This window comes from Pinus tabuliformis, chromosome 9, assembly GCF_031772625.1.
Source record: "Pinus tabuliformis cultivar Carrire ecotype Pingquan chromosome 9, CPIR1, whole genome shotgun sequence".
Classification (NCBI taxonomy): Eukaryota; Viridiplantae; Streptophyta; class Pinopsida; order Pinales; family Pinaceae; genus Pinus; species Pinus tabuliformis.
In genome coordinates, this window is record NC_142307.1 from 1,083,028,373 (window position 1) to 1,083,056,348 (window position 27,976).

Sequence of the window (27,976 nt, forward strand, 5' to 3'; positions counted from 1 at the left end):
TTACTTTAAAATGATCCTCTGATGTAAGCCAATTCCATGAAAAAATGGCACAAGTGCATCACCGCCAAATATATTTTCTGTAATTCCATTTCCTACCATGTAACCTTGTGAAATCACCGTGGATACAAACCAAATTAGATTTACAATTGTGAAACATATGACTTGTAAATTACAATATTTTCTTTGAAATAGCTAGCAATTTCAATGAGATTAGTGAAACAATTTTATCCTAAAATTCAGAATAGGTGTTATGCGATATTCGATTGATGTAACATAATAGAATCACACAAGATCCCTAAGATGTAAGTACACATCCTCAACAATAGAAAACGAATTACAAATAACATTTCAAATAAAACAATGTTCTCATACTCTTAACCAATTGCAATCCCATAGTTGGAACATAGATTCATGCCTATGATTCTCAACTAATGTAGAAAGGATTTGAAAGGAACTTTGGATACTCTTCAAATCACTTGTTGAATGTAAGCTAACTTCTTTTTCTTTCAATAAGGCACAAGCAACAAGAGATCTGTATATGTGAAAAAATTATGTTATCTGTACAAATATTAAAAATCCATGATATTGTCATCGTATTATTCTTGATTGTTGAGTTTTCTCTTTCACATTAAAAAACAACTTGATACAAATCCACTTTTAGATATTGACCAACTTTTCACCAATAGCAAAAGAAAGCCATTTTTTGGCAGATTAGTGCAATGTACATCTAGTCCATTCCGAGTTGTTTCCTTCCTTGTGGAGTATTTTCTTTGCTTCTAGAACTATAATATCATTCACTCGAAATAATTAAATCTAGTTGATTTTCAAAGAAAAGTTGAAGACCTTAAAAAGAAAAGCATGAGTATCTGAAGCTATCTATAGATCTTCAGTATTATAGTCATCGACGTTTTCAAAATATGAAAGACTAACTCCAACTGGTGAATCTAGATAGATAATATTGGAGACCTGGGTTGGTAAAGAATAATATAGCCATTGACAACTTATTTCTAATTCTATGGAAAAAATCTGATTATTTCAATGTCCCATAATTTCTAGCTCTTAACTTATTTCCGCTTATGAATCCAATCTTAAAACTCTGTCATTGGTTAGAACCATTTTAATCAATATAAAAATGCCACTCAAAATTACCTTTTCCCATGATTATGGATTAAGGTATACTTTGGGCAATCTTTTGACCGTCTTTCCAGCTTCATAATTGAAGGGACATGCATGTGCATAATGTTACTGTTTAATGTGGGGCGTTATCAATTTGAACATAAGCCACATTCTTGTGTTTAAGAGTGCATAGATTTTTTGAATGAATGGGTTGTTGCAATGCAATAAGGCAATTTATATCAAATAATTAAACATAAAAGTTGCATGTTTCACTAATAACATGCTGCCAAATTTATAAGGACATGGTTTCAATAGTAAATTTTAGGCAACTTAAATAATGATATACTTCAAATTGAGAAATGAAGGGTTCTATTTGGTAAATTTCTCATGAAGTTCACTATGATGCAAACAAAGCATATTGAACTCATAATTTTACAAGTTTACAGTTATAACCAAATTAGTGAATCTTAAAATCATCTATCCTGAAGCATAACCATGTTCATATATATACAAAGTCATCAAAACTCGAGTACCTCACACCACCGTTCATCTAAAGGACAACAAGTTCTTTAGTCACATTACCTTCTGACATTACAAAATAGTGGTAAAGGAGCAAGAAAAAATAAAGAAAGAAGATGACAAAGTAAAACAAACAAGATGGAAGAAGAAAGAAGACAGCCTATTGGGCACATAAAAGAGGCTAAGGCATGTCGGTTAGATGACGAACATTGCAATAAAGTTGAATTTGATGGAGATGATGCAATGAAAGCACAAGAAGGAAAGAATCATGAAGAATTAAGAAACACATTTAAAGAAAGTAATTTAGTTGAAGAAATTGTATAAAGAATTATGCAAGAAAAAAGAAAACAAGAAGATTAAAGAAGAAAAAAACTAGAAGAAGAAAAATGACAAGCTATTAGGCAGATAAAAGAGTATGAGACATGTCAGTTAGATGATGAACATTGCAACAAAGTTGACTTTGATGGAGATGGTGCAACAAAATCAAGAAAATGTAACCAAATCATAAGAAGGACATAATCACGAAGAAAGAAGCAACAAACTTAAATAAAAATGAGAATAAGAAACAAAAATTTGAATCTGTGCATAAATTGAAATGTAAAATCAAATGAACTAAACCTTTGGAAAACGAACTTCATAAGTGTGATGTCCCTCTTGATATTATGGAATTTATGTAGAGATAATGGTCCTAGTCCTATAAAATATAGAGAACCATTAGGATAGAAAATTGGGAAAGGGGAGGATCTAATATATAGAAAATAATAATATTTCTTATGATAACCCCATTTTCCCATATTTCAAATTACTTCCTCCACCTTCCATAACATTGGCCATACAACGCCTATACAGTGCCAAAAAAAGGAGAAAGGCGACAATTTGTTTAGATAAACTCTTTTAAGTTTTGATATATATTGCTAATAACTTCCAACTACCTTGAAATGCAGACTCTTTTGTATATCCTCAATCACTTTGAAGTTTGTATTAGACATGAAATTACAATAAAAAGCCACTCATGACACTATAATAGCAAGTCATTAAAGTATTTGCTCCCTTTAAGCAAGAAAAATTTACAACTTATATTACTGACAAGAAATAGTTCTTCCACTGTTAGTTTATTATCATCCAAGAATTGTTGCTTACAATGTGCATTGTTGTGGGGAAAAATGCCTATGCAGGACGATCCTATCCACCTAAGGTGTGACAGTGCCTTAGCAACAAACAGAAACAGCTATTCTAGTATTCTCCCTTTATGAATTAAGAATGAAGAGAGATGGATGGACTAACCGGTGTCTTCCGTTTGTCCCTCGATCCGGTTTCTCTTCTCTTTGAGAGTTCCCAGCTACTTGCCTTCTCGCTCGCCCAGCTTCAACAGGTTTCTACAAGATCACAAGAAGAGAACACTACACAAAGACATAGATTCATATTCATAACTAGTTCAGGATTAGAAATAAACTAAACATACTAATGCAATCATACATCAAAGATACATCAATATATAGGAGAAACCAAGATAGAATTATTGATGAATAACAAGGTTCAGGAGGAGATACAACCAAGATGGTTCCAATCCAGCATCTACCTCCCAGCGAATGAAATCCTTTCTTCACCTCCCTTCAAAGCATTAAGCACCCAATGATTCCAATCTCAAACCAACAACAATTCTTTGCAATAACAAAATTCCAGCCTCTAGATCTCATGGAGAAGAGATCCATATATAGATGTTTGGAGTGAGGATGAGTCAGCTTGTGATCTGACTAGTGTCTTCTCTCTCTGTCAGTTCTTACTTCCACTTGGAGACTAAGAGCCTCTTACTCATCACTTAGTCGAACTCAGCAAGGCAAGTGTCATGGAGGAAGATTCTGGAAGCTTCCACAGTCCTGACACCTCTCACAAGAGACCCTGACATTTGTCATTTCCCACTCAGTGCACCCTGGTAGTGCTTCCACCTGCGTTGCAATGCAACTAGCCAGTGTAGCCTCTGCATTTCAACGCAAGAAGCTAGTGGAGCTTCTGAATTGATCCTGAATTGACTTGTTTTTGAGCAGTTTCTGGTGGAGAACTTCTGTGAATTGCTGTGGTTTGTTAGCCTTGTTCCTCTAGGGGTAGGAACAACATGTTTAGGGACTTTGGATCCCTTGGATTATGGACATTTCATGCTTATAGCTGTAAGGCACAAAATGTCTATAACAGTTGCCCCCTAAAGTATGAGGCCGTTTATCGGGTGAAATGCTTTATTAGGAGGATCCAAAGTTCTTTCATTGCTGGGAGGAGACCTGTAATATAATACAATACAATACATTATTTTCATACCTTTTTCATGATCTAGCTGAGGCGGGCATTCCCATGCTCAGCTTTATAAATTCATTTTCATGTACATATAATAGACAATCGTCTGATGATAGACTGATGATTCTGAAAGAGCCATCATCCTTTTGGTAGGATGATTATCTGTGCTGCAAAGCTGTACATTTCCATGTCTTTATTTTCTGAATATATATCGCAGCCTGGATGGATGAAACTAGATCCGGGGTCTTCAATCTCGTCCGATCTTCACTCTAAGTACAAGTCGATCCATGTGAGAATTGCTCTGAAGTCGAACATGGAAAGACATCGCTTGATTACCAGTCAATGATGTAAACTGTTAACAAGCGCGAGAGGAATCACCGATAATGAAGATGACCCTCAAGGTACTGCAGTACAATTCACGTGGTGTGAATAGAGGACTTGGCATCGAACACCACGCAAAATCTTTCGGTCGAAGGTCATTGAGGCATGCAAGCTTCAAAGTACTGAAGGGGGTGTTCCTAGATCAACTTCTTGGATAATGAGCTGATATCGACAAGAAGTGATCCGTCAAAGGAGGGCCTTAATGAATCCCACATCAATGACACGGAATGGAGCTAATGATTTTGATGGAGGTGAAAACGATCTGATGACATATGATTCAGGGTGGCGGTCATGAAAGAGTATAATGTATGGTAGTGGATGGGACACAGGTGGCTTCTATGAACGACTTCTCTTGAACATATGGCGACACTGATGCGATGGATCGGTAGCATTACCCCAAGTATGGATGGTATCGCGAGACCATGGTGATGTGACCGGTGAATGAAACAACCCAACCCGATTGTGGTACGGAGGAAAAGTGTCATGTTCAAGAGCGACTTGCTACCATCAAAGTTTTCTTGAGTTTCTCCCAATTTTTCCCCAGTCATTGTTGACCAGTACCTCTTTATTTTTGTCAAGCTTGAGGAGGATAACATATGCTTTTTCTATAACTCACACTTCGGGAAAGCCCATCGCTATGTTTTAACGAGCCTAGCGATAGTGAAACTCGTTCTCGTCTAAAGACAAGTTTGTCGCTATTTCATGCATTTAACGAGTCTAACGACAAGGATAACTTGGTCCTTTTCATTTTTAGAGAGTCTGAAAAGGTACATAAAGTTAACTCCACAAGTCCTTTTTCGTCATCTAATCCCTTAAGTCCGAAAAAGTATAAAACAATATAGAAGGGATGAATTTTCAATAGTTTTAACGAGCCGAATAAAACAAGCGCTCGATCTTTTTGTGCAATAATCCCTCAGGTCCAAAAAGATTAAAATCTAGAGGAGGGATAGCTCTTCCGGTCACTTTAACGAGCTGGAAGGCCAAAACTCGACAATCTTTTCATATTTTACGAGTCAGATGAAAAGAGCTTAAAGAAGACTCGTCTTTTGAGGAACGAGTGATAAAAAGGGGTAGCAGCTGATTCCAGGGAAGGATTGGAATTTTCAAATCATGGTAGTGTCACAAAGATGGCTAGTGAAATCACTCTTCGCAGCTGTTCCTCAAAATGGGTAAACAATCATATGGAGGTGAATGATCGACCAATGGAAAAGTGGAGGTGGTGGGCAAACATGACCAAGGCTTTAATGGCTGATGTCGCTACATTCACGGTGGTTATTTACTGGAATAGTTCATTTTTTAATGAGCTTAAACACGGGTGGAAACATTTGCTCGATCTTATGTTTATTTTTTAACGAGCATGAACTATGTGCTAAAACTGCTCGGATCTTGCGTTTATTTTTTAACGAGCATGAACTGTGTGCTAAAACTGCTCGATTTTCCAGTCATATGATAAGAATGTCTCATTGAAGATGATATTTTTTATGGAGCTTAGATCTTACAAAGCTTTGCTCCGGATCCTTTCATTATGCAAGTTCAGAAACGACTAATCCTACGAGTTTAAAGGGTTAGACCTACAGGTTTAAAGGGAGGACCTAAAAATTTAAAAAATAAATAGTCGCCCCTTGCTTGCACTCCAAAAGGTTTGCATGCCCCCAGGCATAAAGTACGATTTCAAGGTTACCCCTCAATTTGCAGATAAAACATTTGTTTTACCAGGAAAGGCCTACCTCTTTCAGGTTACCCAAAGATTGTTCTATTAATCTTTCAAACAAAACACTTCTTCGGCAATGTCTACCGAAATAGACAAAGGTGAGAGACTCCGTCTGTCAACTCACATAACTTTGACAAAAGAATCTTATTCTAGAATAACCCTCTTCCAGCATGGGTGGGGTATAGACTAGTCATATTCTCCCGCGGAAACCTACCCTATACCCAAAGTTTTCCTGCCGAAGCAGGCCAGGACGCATGCCCCCTGGGTTCCAGTCATACCTTTCCAAATTACTCGCGCTCATCGGGAGGACGGACCGTGGGTTGAGACATTTCTTGCGTGAAGAGACCATTTAGGGAAGGTATATGACTATTTGCGATGCGTGATCCAGGAAATGAAAGCTGGTCCACGAGCTTGACCACTCTTCCTTCATGCGGAAAACACATTACTCTAAAGAGTGAGGAGACGATGGCTCCCATGCAATATATATAGTCTCGTCCAAGGGGTAGGTTATAATCCAAGGGTGCTTGAACGACCATCACGTTCATTTGAACGGTCTTCCCTTTCAATGTGATAAGCACATTGGGGAGGATCCCTAAAGGTCGACTGGTTCCTTTATCGAAGCCTGTCAGATTTCTCATTTCAGGCAAAAGCGCTGGCGAACCAAGCGCTTTCCAAGCAATAGAGGAAAGGATACTCACAGATGCCCCCTCATCAATGATGGTGCCAACCATTACCATTCTGTATATTTGAACGATAATTCTGAATGGTATGCTTGCTGGCAACCGGGGTCTGCCTAGTTGGTTCCAGTCGAAGGATACAACTAGGTTGCTTGGTGGTGGGACCGAATAGACGGCCGGGTATGACTCGGACGAAGTTCCTTCCTGCGATAAAGGAATGGGAAAATTGCCCCCTTGTTCGTCGGAGTCTGTGTTGATGAAGAGAATTTGGACGGTGTCGTCTTTATTCTCCTCTGTGATGGTATCATTCGAAGATAGAGCCTCTAAAGGCAAAACCGGGTCAACTGCCACCTCAACCTTTTGACTTTCGTCAGGTATGGATTCAGAAGGTTCATCCTCAATGATAGGTGCTTCGGCTGACCACCTGAGCGGGCCAGCTGGGTTCTCAACTGGTGAAGGACTTGGCAGGAGTTTTTGATATCCAGGAGGAAGCTGCACTGGTAAAACCGGGTGATCTTCCAAAACTCTTTTAGCCTCATCTAAGAAGGGACAACGGTGGATGGCATGGTCGCCTTCACACAGTTTGCAGGGAAATCTAGCTTTCCCTCTCTATCCTGTGGCTTCACTTTCACTAGTTGACGGTGTGCTGTCAACATGGCTATCCGAGGTTGACGCCACCGAATTGTGCAAGTGGGGAGACCAGTCCCTTAGTATCCGAGGGATGCAAGGGCAATCTCTGTGAAAGTGGTCTCCCTTGCATATGACACATGGCGATTTAGGCCTGGTCAGTGCAGTGTGTGGATTTTCATTAGACGCCATTCGCTTGCCCCTAGTCGCTTTTGGCTCCTTCTTCTCCTTTTCTTTCTTCTTCTTTTCCTTCTTCTCCTTAGGAGCTTGGCTTTTGGCTTGGCCAGCTCCATCATGCGAAGAGGAAGGAGGAGAGGAAGAATTATAGGAAGTGGAAGGTTGGTGGGCAACTCTGGACTGGTCTAACTGTTGATTCGATTGTTCAGGAGTAGTGGTGTTTTGGACAACATTAGTTGAGAAGAGCCAGACATACAAGCCTATTGTCAGTCCTGGAAGCGACAATGTGGCCATATGGGGTGCTCCAACATCTCCCCAAGAGGAGAAGGGACTAGGATTTCCACCAAGGGGAATTCCTTGGTTGGAGGACTCCATTTTCTCAACTGAAAGATCAACGCGGGAATAAGGGTGATTTATCATTTCGTTTAAAATAAGTTTTAATGACGCTTTAGAAACAACTTGCTTTTTCAATTTTAAAGAGTCGAGAAAAAGCTAAAGATGACTCTAGTCTCCTTCGATGTTTTAACGAGCCCGAAGTGACAAATGCTCAGATGGACTTTTTCCGTTATAGAGTCTGAAAAAGGCCAAAAGGAACTGCTCTGGAGTTCTAGGTAGAGGGTGTGCCAAAATTTTCGCAAAACCACAGAATACTTTTTAAGGTACGGGCGGTCAATCTTCCTGAACGCTGTGTTCAGTGCATTGCGATCAGTAGGGCGGCCGACACGGCTTCCTAAGGATAAAGGTTTTATGCCTATAGGGGTCTCCCAATATATACTCGAAGGTACGTGGGAGCACAATCCGTACTGGCGCTATCGTCCCTCAGGAGGAATCACCCACCATCAGCGAGATCGATAGTCACCAGGCTTTACGACGCCGGAACACGTCTCTAGCCTAGACCTCTATGTTGTGCGTTATGTTACAAAGCGTTATTAAGTTCATTCAGTTTATTTTATGTTGATCTTTCTTAGAAGTTTGCCTTTTGAGGTTCACCACGAGATGTATAGACAACTTCCTAAATGCAATCTAAAAGATGATAAGCAAATTTTATCTCTTTTTCAACAATGAAAATCCTAGCTACAAAGGGAAAAGAAAGACACCATCTTTTCTCAAAGAGCAACCAGCACACTCTAAATGCACTTTTCCTAAATCAATCATGCAAACTATCAAGATGCAAATGCACAATGCAAGTGTTTGTTTTTCGCTTTCTTAATATTGATGCCTAAAAAGAAAGCTTTTTGCACAACTTTGAATTTGCTTTTAAATGACAAATACAAACAAGTTTACTTTTTCGAAATCAGAAAGGGTAGAAGAGATTACAACACTTAACGATTTTCGAAATGAATACTTGTTTTGACACTCAAAAGAGACAAACTCAAACCAAAAGCAATAATGAATGTATAACCAACTGTAAACAGCCAATGAACTCTCTCCTAAGATCACAATCAATAGATCTGAATCAAGGGCTACAGGATGACTATTTCACTCTTGCAAAGGGAAACTGTAAATGATGCCACAAACACATAAAAACACTCACAGTCTTTTGTACAAAAGGAGGCGAAATTTAAGCAGAGAAAAGGGGCTATCAGACAGGTACCTATGTTGGTTACAGGCTACAAAAATCAGAGATCAAAACAAGGCAAAACAGAGCAGAGAACCCCAGCTGCACAAGGCCTAACTGGATCAGCGCACCTGTATAACAGGGAAACTGAATTTCAAAGCAGGTAGCCTTCACGGGAACTGCGTTGAAATGTAGAGTCTCTTCACAGAGCCTGCGCTGAAGGAGAAACGAGAGTTTCTCACTGGGTTCTGGGTCACGGTTTGCTATTTAATCTACAGTTTCAGGCCAAATCAAAGCAACAAGCAAGGTACAATCAAAGGGATGATTTGAAGGAGGGCTAAGATCTATCACAAAGGATCATCAAATCATTTGTGAGTCCATTGTTCAGATCATAGACAAATCCAGTGATTGGATCAAAGCAGCAGCTGTCTACTTTGCATCTGAAAATAGCAGATGCAGTTCGATTGCTGCTCTTGAGACTATGAAACAAACAATGATAGAAACAAAAATAAAATGACTAAACAGATCTCCCCAGCAGAGTCGCCAATTTGTTGTGGGGAAAAATGCCTATGCAGGACGATCCTATCCACCTAAGGTGTGACAGTGCCTTAGCAACAAACAGAAACATCTATTCTAGTATTCTTCCTTTATGAATTAAGAATGAAGAGAGATGGATGGACTAACCGGTGTCTTCCGTTTGTCCCTCGATCCGATTTCTCTTCTCTTTGAGAGTTCCCAGCTACTTGCCTTCTCGCTCGCCCAGCTTCAACAGGTTTCTGCAAGATCACAAGAAGAGAACACTACACAAAGGCATAGATTCATATTCATAACTAGTTCAGGATTAGAAATAAACTAAACATACTAATGCAATCATACATCAAAGATACATCAGTATATAGGAGAAACCAAGATAGCTTTATTGATGAATAACAAGGTTCAAGAGGAGATACAACCAAGAGGGTTCCAATCCAGCATCTACCTCCCAGCGAATGAAATCTTTTCTTCACCTCCCTTCAAAGCATTAAGCACCCAATGATTCCAATCTCAAACCAACAGCAATTCTTTGCAATAACAAAATTCCAGCCTCTAGATCTCATGGAGAAGAGATCCATATATAGATGTTTGGAGTGAGGATGAGTCAGCTTGTGATCTGACTAGTGTCCTCTCTCTCTGTCAGTTCTTACTTCCACTTGGAGACTAAGAGCCCCTTACTCATCACTTAGTCGAACTCAGCAAGGCAAGTTTCATGGAGGAATATTCTGGAAGCTTACACAGTCTTGACACCTCTCACAAGAGACCCTGACATTTGTCATTTCCCGCTCAGCGCACCCTGGTAGTGGTTCCACCTGCGTTGCAATGCAACTAGCCAGTGTAGCCTCTGCATTTAAACGCAGGCAGCTAGTGGAGCTTCTGAATTGATCCTGAATTGACTTGTTTTTGAGCAGTTTCTGGTGGAGAACTTCTGTGAATTGCTGTGGTTTGTTAGCCTTGTTCCTCTAGGGGTAGGAACAACATGTTTAGGGACTTTGGATCCCTTGGATTATGGACATTTCATGCTTATAGCTGTAAGGCACAAAAATGTCTATAACATGCATGCTTCTCAGTCAGTTTGTTACAAATGAGATTTGATTCCTAGGGAACAAATACTTCACTAAATTCCCATGGAATGTGTTCACTGATAATTTTGCATCAACCTCTTCCATACAATAATGTTTCTAACATTCATGCCTTCTCTATCACTTTTAAATAAAGAATGGTATCCATGCATGCCATGACAAGTGGAAATACCCCCATTGATTTCTCACCGTAAAGAAAAAAAAGATAGAGAATTCTATTTAGTATGTATGTCACCATTATTGCTAATAATTTCTACAAGAACACAAGCCATACTTGAAGTAATGGATTGTGCTTGTCCCTCTGATAATAATTTGTTAACCAACAATCTTGTCAACAAGCTTAATAAAAGCATTGCAGTCATCAAGCACATGGTAAATTCCAATGACATGAAAGTGTCTCTCTTAATTAATGTTGAAAGTTATGCCAAATTTTCACTATTTTAGCTAAGACATTGTTTATGATCATAATCCACATTTTGAAAAACAAAATTGGTTTCAACCACATACCTGGCTTCCTTCTTTTTCCGAGTGAATTCCTCTAGCTTTGAGTATAAATCTTTTGTTTATGGATGTCACCTATCTCCTACAACAAACACATACACCTAACCCTTGAATATCCCTTAGTGGCTGCTCACCAGTAAGAGAAAATAATAGACATAATTGTTTTGGAACGTATCTCACCATTATCACCAATCATTTTCACAACGCAACCCATGATCAAAATAATGGAATGCATTTTCCACTCTCACAACAATTTGTTGGACTAACAATCATGTTGACAAGATTAATATCATGTGACAAGTAATGGTGACATCCATGGGTGTCTCTTGGGAAATTCTAGATTCCAGAAGTTATACCCACTTTTCATTATTTTGACAAACATATTATTCATTATACTAGTAATCCACATGGTGAGATATACCCTAGTGACTACTCACCGTCCAAAACAAATAATAGATAAAATTATATTCAGTATGTATCTCACCAACATCACCAATAGTTTCCTTAAAAACAACCATAGTTAGGGTAATAGAATGCACTTGTCACTATTTTGACAAACATATTATTCATTATGCTAGTAATCCACATGGTGAGATATACCCTAGTGACTACTCACCCTCCAAAACAAAGAATAGATAAAATTATATTCAGTATCTATCTCACCACCATCACCAATAGTTTCCTTAAAAACAACCATAGTTAGGGTAATAGAATGCACTTGTCTCTATACAATTTGTTAGCCAACAATCTTGTTGAGGAGCTTGATAACAGTGTAGCAATCATCAAGCACATGATAAGTTTTAACAACATGAATGGTTGTTTCTTGTGGAATGTTGAATTCCACAAGTTATTCCCAACTTTCAATGTAATAACAAAGAGGTTTTTATTCATTCTTGTAATCCACATCCTACACAGAATGGGTTTCATCCACATGCCCTACTTCCTTCAATTGCTTGGTCAATTCTTGTAGCTTTGAGTATATCTATTTTGTTTGTGTATGTGACTTACCTCCTACAACAAATACATGTACATGATCCTTAACTTCCATCCATATGCATGTGGGTTCCTTCTTCACTACTTTGTCATTCATCATTATTCTCATTTTTGCCACAACATTCCATTTCCAAATTGCTGCATGGGGATTTGACTGTAGAACATACGTTATCATGTGACTCCAAATCAAGAATGTGTTCTACCACATATTTTCTAAGCTATATATCATCATGTTATCGAGAAATCTAGTGTCTATGCAGAGCTGCTAGTCCCACTAACACGGGTAGCTATCTTAGAAATAAACAGGTTAAAGTTACTTTCGTTTTCCTTTATGAGAAGTAGATAGGAGAGGATCAAAGAATACCAACCTCGATATTTCGCTCGGTTCTTTGCTTTTCCCTTCTCCTCACCGATAGGTCTTTGTCGCTTCTCCCTTGACCACTCCACTTCAAAGAGTACCTGTAAAGTCAAAGCAGCATAATACCTTCAAAGCGCAGAGATCTACAATCATAAACAGGACCAGATATATATTGACCACACAAATGCATATACAATCAGACATACAAGAATGTGGAGGAAAACTTAAATATCTTTATTGATATAAAGATTAGAAGAGAGGATTACAACCCATTGATCTGACCCAACATCATCCTCCCAGCATGAAAGCCCTTCTTCACCTCATGAAAAGCTTAGATCACCCAACACTATGATATTCCACCAAGAAACCAACAACACTTCCTTACAAGATACAAAATTCCAGCTTTTGGATCTCTGGGATGAGGGATCCATATATAGATGATTGTAGGGGGTGAGTCAGCTTTTGGGATTTTGATTAGTGTCCTCTCTCTAATATTTCTTGATTCCACTTGGAGACTGATGATCTCTTACTCATCCCTGGGCGAATTCAGAGAGGCAAGTGTCACAGGAGAAGTTTTTGGAAGATTCCATGACAATCCACCTTGCAAACTGTCTCTGCCATTTGTCTACTCTCACCCATCGTACCCTACAGAAGGGCTTTCCAGTATGCATCACACCCTTTACACTGAGAAGGTGAGATGCATCGCACCCTCTGCACTGGGCAGTCTGTATGGTCTAGCTTTGACCACTTCTGAGCAGTTTTCTGTGGAGAACTTCTAGGATATGATGTAATCAGCTGACCTTGTTCTTTTAGGGTGTGAAGCAAAAATTTTAGGGACTTAGGAGCCCTTGGTTTATGGACATGTATGATTGGGGTTGCAGTGCCCAAAAATGTCTATAATAGTTGCCCCCTAAATCATGAGGTCGTTAATCTTTTGATGTCAGGTGAAATGCTTTATCATGAGGATCCGAAGTTTTTTCGAGCTGGAAGGCGACCTATAATAAGATACAATACATACATTGTCTTCATAATATTTTTCATGATCTAGCTGAGGCGGGCATTCCCATGCTCAGCTTTATAAATTCATTTTCATGTACATAAGACAGACAACCGTCTGTGTGGCAAACTGATGATTCTGATAGAGCCATCATCCTTTGATTCAGATGGTCATTTGTGCAGCAATGATGTACATTTGATGTCTTTATTTTCCTGAATATATCGTAGCCTGGATGGATGAAACTAGATCTGGGGTCTTCAAACTCGTCCAATCTTCACTCGGAGTACAAGTCAATCCATGTGAAAGATGTTCTGGAGTCTAACATGGAAAGACATTGTCCGATTACCAGCCAATGATGTAAGCTGTTAACAGGCGCGAGAGGAATCACCGATAATGATGATGACCCTCAAAGTACTACAGTACAATTTGTGTGGTGTGAAAAAGGGACTTGGTGTCAAAAACCACGCAAAATCTTTTGGTCAAAGGCTATTGATGTAAACCTGTCGCCGGAAGTGAGAAACTTGCCATTGAGGCATGCAAGCTTCAAAGTACTGAAAGGGTTGTTCCTAAGTCGACTTCTTGGATAATGAGCTGATGTCGACAAGAAGTGACCTGTCGTAGGAGGGCCTTAATGAATCCCACATCTACGACACGGAACGGAGTAGATGATTTTGGAGGTGAAAATGATCTAATGATACAGGGTTCAGGGTGGCGGTCATGAAAGAATGGAGTGTGAATGTATTGCAGTGGATGAGACACAGGTGAATTCTCTGAGTGACTTCTCTTGATCATACCGGCGACACTGACATGGATTGGTAGCGTTAACCCAAAATATGGATGGTGCGATGGACCAATGGTGATATGATCGGTGAATGGAATAACCCAACCCGACTCGGACGTGGAGTGAAAGTGTCATGTTCAAGAGCGACTTGCTACCAATAAAGTTTCTTCAAGTTTTCTTCCCAATTTTTCCCAAGTCATTGATGACCAGTACCTCTTTATTTTTATTAAGCTTGAGGAGGATAACATATGCTTTTTCTATAATTTTCCCTTCGGGTAAACCCGTCGCTATGTTTTAACGAGCTTAGCGACAGTGAAACTCGTTCTTGTCTATATGGACAAGTTTGTCGCTATTGGTTTTAACGAGTTTAATGACAAAGATAACTCGGTCCTTTTCAATTTTAGAGAGTCTGAAAGGGACGTAAAGGAAACTCCAATAATCCTTTTTCGTCATGTAATCCCTTAAGTCCGAAAAAGTATAAAATAATACGAAAGGGATGAATTTTTGATAATTTTAACAAGCTGAACAAAACAAGCGCTCAATATTTTTGTGTAATAATCCCTCAGGTCCAAAAAGATTAAAATCTAAAGGAGGGATAGCACTCCTGGTAGCTTTAACGAGCCGGAGAGGCCAACTGCTTGGCAATCTTTTCATATTTTACGAGTTAGACGAAAAGAGCTTAAAGGAGACTCGTTTTTTGAGGAACGAATGATAATTTCGGGTAGCAGCTGATTCCAGGTAAGGTTTGGAATTTTCCAATCATGGCAGTGTCACAAGGATGGCTAACAGGATCACTCTTTGCAGTTGTTCCTCAAAAAGGGGTAAACAATCAAATGGAGGTGAATGATCGGCTAAAAGAGAGTGGAGGTGATGATTAAAACATGACCAGGGCTCAAAAGCTGATGATAATGCATTCACAATGGTTATTTACCGGAAATTGGTTCATTTTTTAATGAGCTTAAACTATGGGGGAAACATTTGCTCATTGCTTAGGTTTAATTTTTAACGAGCTTGAACTTCACATAAAAACTGCTCGTGATAATGGTCATTGATTATTTAATTTCACCGATAACCACTTTTTTCCTTCGACTGTTGTACTGCCTGTTCAATTGCTTCATCAAATCGATTAGAAATGAACAATACATGCTTGAAAAATGAGTTAAAACACTAATACTTTACTCGAATTACGTGAAAAGTAATTTAAAAGTGGTTTTTACCCCTCATTTTACCATTTCATTTGAACTTTGGTTTGTTGGAGCTCTGGAGGTGCCTTTCCCCCTTGATTTTCACTAGCTGATTTCAGGATATTCTATGGACGATTCTTGGCGCCGTCTGGACTAGGTAGGAGCTAAACCTGAGCTCTTCAGTTGCATTCCTTCCTTTTTGAATTTTGAGCATGTTTCCTTGTTTTTCTGAGCCCCTGGGGTTTGAAAAATTTGCCTTGGCTCCATCGCACCCTTCCTATATCGAAAGGTGCGATGCATACTAGCCTGGCCATTGGATAGTCAGTATTCATCTCACCTAGTACACTACTGGGGTGCAATGGGCGCGAGAAGGGAAACTTTTGCACTGTTTTCTCATGGAATTTTTGCCTGTTTTTTGCCAAATTAGGACCCTGACTCTTCTCTTGCTTGTTTTGCAGAGATTCATCGAAGAAAATGGTTGTTACATGGTGAGAGTGCAAGCATGAAGAAGAGGACATGGTTGCTTTACATGATCTGGGTATGGTAACTGAATTGCGGAACTGTGGCATGCTCAAGTTTTTCCCCATCTCTAGCATGAGGCAACAAATCAACTTGTTGCAATATTTTCTCAATGCATGGGATCCTACCAACCAGGTGTTTTAGATTAGAGGAAAATCCATCCCCTTACTGTCGTGGACATCTATTTTTTGACCGGTTTATCGAGGCGTGGTGCCTCTCTCTCATTATCAGGTTCTGCCCATGGGGGCGAATCCATGAGAGATTATATTCACCGGTATTGCAGAGAGGGATCTCAGCCGAGTAGGGATGACAAGATCAACATGCAAGATGTCACTGATCAGTCCTTGAGGACCATTCTGTTCAGTTTTGCTAAATTGGCTGGTAGTGCGGCTCTTCACATGGCTAACAGGTCCTATATGCAGTATGCCTTGGAATGCCTTGAACCAAAGGTGTTCAACCGGTGTGACGTAGTACTCCCTGTGATGAAAGAACAACTAACCAAGGTAAAAAGCGGAAAATCCAAGAATTTTGGCTATGGTTCTATTTTGACCGCTTTCACCTTGGAAAAGATCCCACTAATGCAGCCGCAGTACATTTCACTTAGTTTACCTCCACCGACTGAGCCATGGATGTAGAGATGGGTCAACCTCATGGCCCGACATGCTGGTCAGTCCTAGGTTTCCTTCTCTGGTACCTTCTTCGAGTGGTTCAACCGTCAGGAGATGGTTTTTTCCGAGTGTCCATATGCTGGTATGGATTTCCAGGGTGACCCGGATTTGGTGCTGCCGGCTGGTGAGCAGTGGGGTGCTATCGGTAAATTCTCTGACCATATATCTATTTATCGTTTTTTTTTTAATAATTTTCTCATGCTTTCTTCTATCAAGACTAATCAAAACTCATGTGCTCATGCAGATATTGGACCAGTTCGGCCAGCAGTACGTCTGAGAGCACCAGCTGTCGTTCCAGCAGGAGAGGCTATGGGGAGGGCTATCCTTCATGACCTTGATGTGGCCGAGACTCTTTCAGCATTGCAGGATCAGGTCGAGGGTCTCACTCTTGGTATTCCAGACGTGAGGACCAATGAGCTACCTCTGAGGTTGCAACGACATACTACTGGCATGCCGAGTCGCTGGACTAGGATTTTACGCATGATTGCACAGGTGGTGACTTGTTATCACCAGCATCATTAGACTAGGGTGCCCCCTAACATTTTGAGTTTTGGGTCATTTGACCAATTTTGTCTTGGTTACAGAACATTATGTATAAACCATAAACAATTATATATATATTTTTGATTTTCGGAGCTTTATTTTGGTTAAGTTACGTGATCTTGATGCAAATATTGATGAAACGATTCTTTTATAAATGTTGCAAATGTTTATGTAGCACATAATTTGCCAATGAGTCTGTTAATGTGTTTAAGTTTATGGAAATATGATGATATTGAATAGAATCAAATTGCCTTTCCAAAATCTTGACTCTTAGGAACATGCAATAGATAGCTGGATTCCGTACGGAGTAGATACCGGTGAGCTGTAGGATGACGAGTTGTGAGTCTAGCCTGACAATGAGTCAGCGTGTGCCACGTGTGATGGCATCAAAGAGGAGTTCTATCAATGCGCTGTATTCAGCAATATTATTCGTTGACTGACCAATACATACCCCTCTGAAACTCACTAACTCACCGCTTGGATCGAAGATGGCCCAGGCCGCAGAAGATAGGTTCCGCGAACTACGACTTGCTCCGTCGACATATCCAACAAATGATTCCAATAGGTCTGACATTTGCAACAAATGTGAAAGTGGATCACTTAACCAAAACGATTACCCTTAGCGAAAACAAAAATGTAACAAAAGCATAGGGGTTACTATCTTGAGTCAAGCATAGTAACGCTTAAGGTACAACCCGTTGTGGGGTTGCGCCAGTGGAATCCCATCATAATCCACTAAATCGTAGGCTCCTTTTGCTAATACACACTTAACAATATAGGGGTCCATCCATAAAGACTTGAACTTACATGCTCCCAATTTATCGGACTCTTGGTCGTAAAGTAAGACCAGGTCACCTTCTGAGAAGACACGGGGTTTGAAATTCTTGTTGAACTGCACCTTGACTCATTTTTTATGGGCTTCATTAGCCAAAGCGGCATCATGATGGGTTTCATCCAATTGGATTAGTTCCAAGAAACGAGCCTCCTCTTTTGAAGTTCCCGAGAGAAGGTCGACCGCGAGTTTGAGGGACGAGATTTCACACTAAACTGGTAAGATCGCTTCCAGACCATACACCAGTTGAAAGGGTGTAAACCCAGTTGCATTCCTCACCAATGTCCGATATGTCCACAAGGCTGAGTACAGGATCAGGTGCCAACTCCTTTTGTGGACTCCAATCATCCTTTGTAGCATCCGCTTCAGGACCTTGTTGATTGCCTCAACTTGTCCGTTGGCCCGTGGATAATACGGAGTAGAGCTGTTGTGGGACAACCCTAATTTGGTAGCCAACTCAACCATCATGTGATTGTGAAAATGCGATCCATGATCTGTGACTATGGCCTGTGGAACGACGAATCTGGAGACTACATGATTGAAAAGAAGAGGGCAACTGTTTCGTCGCTGTTGTTTAATGTAGGCATTGCCTCGGCCCATTTGGTAAAATAGTCTACTGCGACTATGATATACCCATGCCCCCCGGCCGAGGTGGGGTTACATGTCATGAAATATATGCCCCATTTGGCGAATGGCCCAACAACAACTACTAGTTGTAGAGGTGCGGGTGGTATTCTGGTTTGCGATCGAAGATTTGACAGGCATGGTAACTTCTGACTGCGGTTATGAAATCTTTGAACATTGTTGGCCAGAAGTATCCTGCTCGTAAAATTTTCTGCGCCGTAGCGTAACCATATTGATGCCCCCCACACGCGCCTGAATGGCAATCATTTAGGACTTTTTCAGCCTCCTCGTGGGTGAGGCACCTCCTCAGAACTGTATCGACACCATGATGGTAAAGTGTATCACCGACGATCATGTAGTCTTTTGCTTGGTATCGAATGTGTCGTTGTTCTGAGCGGGAGGTATTAGACCTATATGTTTGGGTTTGGAGATAGATTATTATGTCTCCATACCATGGATTGCTTGAAGATATTAGAAACAAAGATTCATCCACGATTGCTTCTTCTGATGTTGCATCGTTGGACGATGATGGGAGATCGCATAGTAACTCTGCGAAAACTAGGGATTTCTATGATTTGGATTTTATAAATTCCAGATCAAACTCTTGTAGAATTGCTATCCATTTTGAATATTTTCCCCCAAGCAACTGTCGCGACAATATATAAGTCATGGGGTTGCAATCTGACAAAATGGTAGTTTTTTGAAAGAGGACATAATGTCAAAATCTCCATATCGATTGAACAGTTGCGAGAGCTAGCTTTTCAACGAAGGAGTACTTGCTTTCTGTATCATTTAAGTTTCTACTCAAATAATATATATGATGTTCAATTCCATTGTCTTCTTGAACTAAAACCATTGCGATGGTTGTATCCGCTGCAACCAAATACATGTTAAAGTCTTTTTGATAATCAGGAGCGTACATTAATGATGCTTTTATTAGGGATTCCTTTAAAGCATTAAAGGAAGCTTGCGCGACCTGATCCCAGATGAAGGGTACTTCTTTTTTCAATAGACAAGTATAACCTTTAGCAAGTTCGGCGTAATTTGGAATGAACCTCCTCAGAAAGTTTGCTTTCCCTTGGAGTTTCTGAATCTGAAGCAAAATTGAAGGTGGAGGCAAATTAATGATTGCCTAAACCTTACATGGGTCAAGACGAATCCCATCACTGAGCCTTGTAAGGGAGGGATGAAAATCCTTCCCTGATTACAGGAAAGCGCCCTCACCATATGAATAGTGAGCCCCCTAATGTGTCCTCCGGGTCCTTGTTCATGTTGAAAACTTCCAACTTCGATGCTTTCTTAGAAGATAAATTCTTGTTTCTAAGAAGCGAACTGCGATGGTTCCATCTATGAAAATGTTGTCGGAGCTTCACACCAAGAAGTTGTTGGACTTCAATAGTAAAAGTAATCATCTTATGGTTATAAGCCTTTGAGACCACAAAGCCAAGTAAACGACCATAACTGACACAGAACACACATTTGTGTGGATTGAGTCGTATCTTGTAGTGTTGGCAGCGTTGAAATATCACTCTCAAATGCTGCGGATGATCGGTTCGCTTTCGCGAATGAGCCGGAAGATCATCGAGATATGGTTGAACGATGTTTTTGATGTCATCGAAGGCATAATTCATTGCCCTCTGAAATGTTTCCCTTACGTTCTTTAAACCAAAGGGTAGCTTGCGATATGCAAATGTTCCCCACGGACAAATAAATGCAGTCTTTAAATGGTCCTATGGGCAGATATTTATTTGATTATACTCGAAAAATCCATCCATAAATGAAAAGATTTCACATTCGGCGCATTCATCAATTATCTGGTCAATGAAGGGTGTAGGGTAGTTGTCTTTTGGACAAGGTTGATTTACATCCCTATAATCGACGCACACCCTAATCATTCCTTGTTTTTCATTACAGGAAAAATATTCGATACCCAATCAGTTAGAGGAATCGGGTAAATAAAACCATCATGGAGAAGTTTTTCAACTTCTGCCTTGATGGCAGCGGATTTCTTGTGGTGCACCTACCATAGTCGTTTTCGTACCAGTTTGACATCTGGATACATCTTAATTTCGTGTTCAACTATACTCAAGTCAATGCCTAGCATTTCATCATACGACCAAGCAAAGACATCTCTGAACTTGTGAAAAAGAGAGTGATATATTTCCAGTTCTGAAGGAGAACAAGATTTGCCGACATGAATATTCTCTACAACATCTGTTTTGGTCGAGATATTTATGGCGATAGTCTCTTCAATATTGGACAAGTTTCATTCGGAATCCATCATGTTTACAGTATTTGATAGAAATTCAAAAACTGAGAGATGATGAAGGTCACTAGGAGTATCTTCCTTGTAATCTGGAAGATGGGAACGATGGTGGTAATCTTCCCATGGTGCCCCATCAATCATCATTGGCTGAACAATTCCTTTGTCTATAGAATCTAATTGCGACCAAGGATCTGAAGGGGTGCCATATTCTTTAGACCTATCTATCCAAACGCTTGATGAGCGTTGATTTGGGTTTGCCTCCCATGCCGAAAACATTGATTGCTACAATATTTTTATTGGGCTTGGAGGCAATAGCTGCAAATGATCCATGTTAATATCATTTTCGGACATCTTTTGAATATAAGATATCATATTGCAGGTTCCCACCATTTCCACTTCCGCTAGATTGATTGGAGGTGGTAGGGAAAAAGTACCCATTAATATAGGGTCTTTTAGTAGGCCTACTTCGATATTTTGAAGCGAATGAGGGCTTCCATGGATCATCAGAATGCTTCCCGTAAATTTTGAACTGTTGGGGAGAAATGTTTGCTGGTCGACGATTGTAATACCTCCTTGGAAGGGAAATGAAATCTTCCTGAAGTAGGTCGACACAATGGTAGCCATAGCATATATCTAGGGCATTCCCAGTAGGATGTTGTAATTGAGGTTTCCGTCGATTACTTCAACATCTATTTCTACTGTTTTCCCCCCTAGTTCGACTTGCAAGTTACTTAAAATACCATATGGGGTGTATGTTTGTCCATAAAATGATTTTAATGTCGTCGAAGATCGTGACAAGAGTGGAGATCCTAAATTTTTCCAGCAACTCATCGACATAATACATGTAGATGTCCCCTCATCAATAATTGTTCGATGAACAGTTTTGTTGAGGGCTTTCACTTGAATAAGGAAAGCTAGTTGAGCTGGTAACTGGGGGTCATATCCTTTGTGATTAAAGGACGCAAAATTGGAATCCGTCGAGTCAATCCCACCTATCGCCGATAATAAAGCCTGCTTTTGGGATTGGAAATTTTACAGTACCTCAAGTGTCGACATAGCATATGGCGATTGGGCCAGATCCTCCACTATATTATAATGCTGTGCTGCTCTAGCACAAGGATTAAATGTTGATTTGTGTACTACTCCCTTTGGCGGCTTTATCATTAGTTCAGGAATGATGGGTGGCACAACTTCGGTCGAAGTTGTTGTCGAACTACTAGGTTGATCTTTAGCCTTGTTGTCCGACAGCTGTGGATTGCCGTAATCTTTATTCCTTGTCGTTATCAAAGCATCAACTTTCTGCTTCGAAAACAACAACATTAGCACTTGGGACAGGGAAGCATTGTCATTAGCAACTAGATTTGTTCCTGGATTTGGAAACGGATCAATCAATACCGCCGAGGTTTTTGAATTCTTGAAGAATTTTCTAAGCTCTGCTTTATATGGAAACTCTCTTGTCCAATGATCCTCATCACATATAAGGCATGGAAGATTTGGTTTCCTATCTCCATAAGGGTTTGCAGAAGATTTTTCAAGGGATGAATCCTCCTGTTTCTTTTTCTTCCCTTTCTTTTTCTTCTTGCCTCCTGGTTACTTGGTTTCTTTGCCTTTGTCAGTCAATTCGACATTTACTTCCGAGGCGAGAAGTTCTTCATTTTCATTTTGACCTGAAACCGTATGTGTCTTCTTCGACTTAGCCTTTATGGTTTTTGTGCTGGTTGTTCCTATCACGCCGTCCTCAACATGAGAGTCTTTGTTTGATTTAGGAGAGGGAGGAGCGGAAAATTCCAGTCTAGGAGCATCAAGGATTTTATCGTAGAGCGTGCTAGACTGAGTATAGATAAAATCTAAATATTGCGCACGAGCAATGACTTTCTCTTCAATGACGACTCCTCCCTTTGCCACATCTTCTGTAATAGAAGGTAACAATGACTTAATAAACCATTCAGCCAACAGCTGATCAGGAACATATGTTTTTACCATTCTACGATGATGTCACCACTCATGAATATGATCGGATATGTGAGTGGCCGTCGTTTTCTTGAAATTGGTATGAAGATCTGTTCCCGTTTTGTACCTTATGGGTAGCTGAAAATGGGTTAAAAAGGTTGTGGCTAGGGTACTGAAGTTATCAAACGAAGCTCTAGGCAATTCGATATGCCATTTTGCTGTCGGGCCAGTTAACGTTCGCTGAAAAAGGCGAAGCCTAATCGAATCATCATTTAGAGTGCTAGATGAACACCACAGATGAAAGGTCATCACATGATTTGATGGGTCTTCACCCAGATTTCCATTAAATTTAGGAATATCTGACGGAAGTTTATGAGGAGTCGCTGGCCACCAAGAGGCGTAAGCGATTGGATCGTTTGTCAGCCGATTTAGATCTAGTAACTCTAAAGTTGCCCGGAAGGGCAACTATTGATTGAGGTTCGGCAAAGCATACCCAGGATAAGATGGGATTTCCTAAGCAGTGGGTCTTTGTATACCAGCATAGTGCATTTGACGCTGATAACTTTGGTAAGGTTAATGGGCATAACCATTATGAAATGGTTGATGTTGACCATTTTGAATATACGGCTGCCCATTACTTGCAAATATTTGGTGCTCAGATCCTTGGTAAACTTGTTGGAATTGCGGTTGTTGATATTGCACTAGCCATGGTTGTGAAACCATTTGCTGTTGTCCAATATTGGCTGTTTGACCAAGATGAGGGGTAATGGTACCTATTTGAGCCTGGGTCACTCCTGTTAAGGAGCCACTAATCGATGATTGTGGTGGTGTTGTAGAGGCAAGAGGCTGTTGACTTGCGACCTGAGAGACTTGAGGTTGGCATACAACAGGCAACGCTTGTGCTTGCGACACCATCACAATAGCCGGTGTAGTGGGGATATTTGACATAGGCAGACTTTGTTGCGTTGAGTATACAACTCTTGGTTGTTGAGGCAGTATTGGTACCTAACCGCTAGATGTAATTCCAGCATAACCTGAATTCTATTGTGAACTCTCGTATGTTTGTTCTCCCGTAGGAGACAATGAAAGGGTATATTGCCCCCCATACGGCGGTAATCTAGTACTTAAAGGAATGATCTACCTTTGAGGACCGGACTGCCCAGATTGACATTGAGAAGGATCAATTTGCTGAGACTCAACATAAGAGATTCCATATATTATTCTAGATGAACAAACGGGAACAGACCATACTGTTGAAACAACCCCTGAATGAATCCCACCCAGTGCTTGAGAGCTAGTTGCAACAGATGGTATGCCGGTGAACATTGTTGGAGTGACAACAGGAAGTTCTACCGTTGCTGTGTTAGATGACACAGTCCTAGATGTTGACGGTTGTTCAAACATATCTAGCTTATCCAAAAGATTTCCTAGCGATTCTACAGGAACTTCTGATAACGGTAGACTAATTTCTGACGAAGAAGGATATAGGGTGATCCCAACTCCAAAATGCGATGGAGTAATAGATGGGGGGTCCTCCACAATCTCTTCTATAGCAATCAATCTAGGTGGAAGAGGTAGAATGTCAGGTCCGTAAAATATTTCCGGTGCCAAAGAAGGTATAGATTCTGCAATGACAGTTGTTTGGGTAATAACACCTTCCGAATCAGCTGTAGATGGAGCCAATTCAGGAATAGAAGTGTTTACCTTCACACTAGGATTAGTTCTACTGTCTTCTAGTGGATGCGGAACTTCTTCTATAGAGGCAGGGATACCAGAAATGTTTGGAGTAACCGGAGTCTCCGAAGGTGTCAGAACACTTGTTCCAACCAAACCAGGGGACTTTGATCCAGTTAAACGAGTTCGCTTCGTTTGGAATAGTTTTGTTTCCGGAGACAAAGACAGTTGACTCGTAAGCCTCTGTGAATGATGGGGTTTCAATTGACTTTCCTCCACGATTGCGGATTAATCGATCAACTAAAAATAAAGGGGAAAATGATTCTGAATTAAATGAATTTTAGAAGCTTCGACACAACTTGTTTTTTCAATTTTTAAGAGTCGAGAAAAAATAAAAGATGACTCTAGTTGCCTTTGATTTTTAATGAGCCTGAAGTGACAAGTGCTCAGATGGACCTTTTCCTTTAAGGAGTATGAAAAGGAATGAAAGAGACTACTCTGGAAATCTAGATAGAGGGATTACCAAACCAATCACAAAACTATAGAATACTTTTTACGGTACGATAGTCAATCTTCCCAAAAGCTGTGTTCAATGCATTGCAATCGATAGGGCGGCAGAAACGGCTTCCTATGGATAAAGGATATAGCCTATTGTGGTATCCCAATATATAATCGAAGGTATGTGGGAGCACAATTCCATACTGGCACTTGTCGTCTCAAAGAGGAGGAATCACCCAACCAACAATGAAAGCAATAGTTACCAGACTTTACGACACCGGAATACGTCTCTAGCCTAGACTTATAGATGTTGTGTGTTAGGTTCCAAAGTGTTTTTATGTTCATTGAATTTATTTTACAGTTGATCTTTCTTAAGAAATTTGTCTTTTAGGTTCACCGTGTGGTGTAGATATACAATGCCTAAAATGCAATCTAAGATGATAAACAATCGTTTAATCTTCTTTTTGCACTGAAAATCCTAGCTACTAAAGAAAGAGAGATGATATTCTTTCAACATAGAGAAGAGAGCACACACTAGATGCACTGTCCTAAATCAAACCAACAAGCAGTCTAAATGCAAATGCACATGCATGTATTTGTTTTCAGCTTTCTTAATGTGTGAATGACAAGAAGAATGCTAATTACAAATCTGAATTATCTTTTCAAAGCGACAGTACTAACAAATTTCTCTTCAAAAACGAAAGGAAGATAATGACGACACTTTGCTATTTTGAATTGAAAACTGCTTTCGACACTTGAAAAACTACTAATTCAAATCAAGTACAAGAGTAACTGTATAATCGACCATCAAGAACAACAAAATTCTTTTCTTTGACTGAAAACGACACTTGCAACACTTCCAAATCAAAAGACGACAGTTTGATTATGCTACTTTTTTGTAAAAGAGAACTGTAAATGGCACATAATACATAAAAACATTCACAATTATTTGTACTATGGAGGTAGAATCATGCAAAGGAAGGGAGTTTCCACAGTGATATACTGATCACAGACAGAAAAACTCCTGAATAAAGCTGAAGAGAGTGAACACAAAACCAAAATCTGAGAGCAGAAGAGGTCTTGTCTGTTCAGCGCACCTACAAACAGGGAAAGTGCAATGCAGCGCACCTACTGCACATGGGAGGTGTGATGCATCCAGATTCCCAAGAGGAGAAAGTGCGATGATCCAGGGACGAGACTTCAACTTGGTTCTTGGTCACAGTTTTTAGCTTAGTTCAGGGATTTAGGCCGAGCTAATGATAGTCAGTAAATAGAAATCACAGGGTCTGATCTAATGAGGTTACTAAAGCCACCACTAGGGCAATTAGGATGTTTTCAAATCGATTTTTTAGTTTATAAACAAAACCCGGAGATAGACTGAAGCAACATTGATATACTTTGCACTTGCATAACAAATGCAGTTCGAAGTCTAGCTGGCTTAACTTTAGGCTCCATCTGTAAGTTTATAAAGCAAGCAAATATAGACAAGCAAACAATCTATTCGCTCCCCAGTGGAGTTGCCATTTTGTTATCGGGAAATCTAGTGTCTATGTAGAGCTGCTAGTCCCACTAAGACGGGTAGCTATCTTAGAAACAAACAGATTAAAGTTACTTTCGTTTTCCTTTATGAGAAGTAGATAGGAGAGGATCAAAGAATAACAACCTCGATCTTTCACTCGGTTTTTTGCTTGTCCCTTTTCCTCATCGTAGGTCTTTGCTGCTTCTCCCTTAACCACTCCGCTTCAAAGAGTACCTGTAAATTCAAAGCAACATAATACCTTCAAAGTGCAGAGATCTACAATCATAAACAATATAGGACTAGATATATATTGACCACACAAATGCATATACAATCAGACATACAAGAATGTGGAGGAAAACTTGACTAGCTTTATTGATATAAAGATTAGAAGAGAGGATTACAACCCATTGATCTAACCCAGCGTCATCCTCCCAGCATGAAAGCCCTTCTTCACCTCATGAAAAGCTTAGATCACCCAACACTATGATATTCCACCAAGAAACCAACAACACTTCCTTACAAGATACAAAATTCTTGCCTCTAGATCTCTAGGATGAGGGATCCATATATAGATGATTGCAGGGGGGTGAGTCAGCTTCTGGGATTTTGATTAGTGTCCTCTCTTTGATAGTTCTTGATTCCACTTGGAGATTGATGATCTCTTACTCATCCCTGGGCGAATTCAGAGAGGCAAGTGTCACAGGAGAAGTTTCTGGAAGATTCGATGACGATCCACCTTGCAAACTATCTCTGCCATTTGTCTACTCTCGCCCATCTCACCCTACAGAAGGGATTTCCAGTATGCGTCGCACCCTTTACACTAAGCAGGTGAGATGCATTGCACCCTCTGCACTGGGTAGTATGTATGGTCCAGCTTTGACCAGTTCTGAGTAGTTTTCTGTGGAGAACTTCTGGGAGATGATGTAATCAACTGACCTTGTTCCTTTAGGGTGTGAAGCAACACTTTTAGGGACTTAGGAGCCCTTGGATTATGACCATGTATGATTGGGGTTGCAGTGCCCAAAAATGTCTATAACACGCCATGCACTCTACAAGTAACAAGAAATATTATCCACACCAAAACACAATGTTGAATTGGCATTTCATTGATAGGATCCATCACCTCTTCCAACTGTCTAGCATGACCAAGAATATCCACCATGCAGGAATAATGTTCGATTCTTTGTGTGATACCATAATCTCTACTCATAGAATAAAAGTATTGATAACGTTCATCAACTAGCCCTACATGATAGTATGCAAACAAAAAACCAACAAATATTATGTGATTTGGCTTCATACTTGCTGTTTGCATTTGATCAAAGAATTGCATAGCATATCTAGCATTCCCATGTTGGGCATAGCCCATAATCATTGTGGTCCACAAGACTATGCTAT

The 27,976-nt window shown here is 40.0% G+C and overlaps 1 pseudogene; it reads right to left on the reverse strand.

Annotated features, from left to right (window-relative positions):
• Window positions 1-27,947, reverse strand: LOC149152476 (serine carboxypeptidase 1-like; annotated as a pseudogene).
• Window positions 27,948-27,976: the final 29 nt, after the last annotated feature.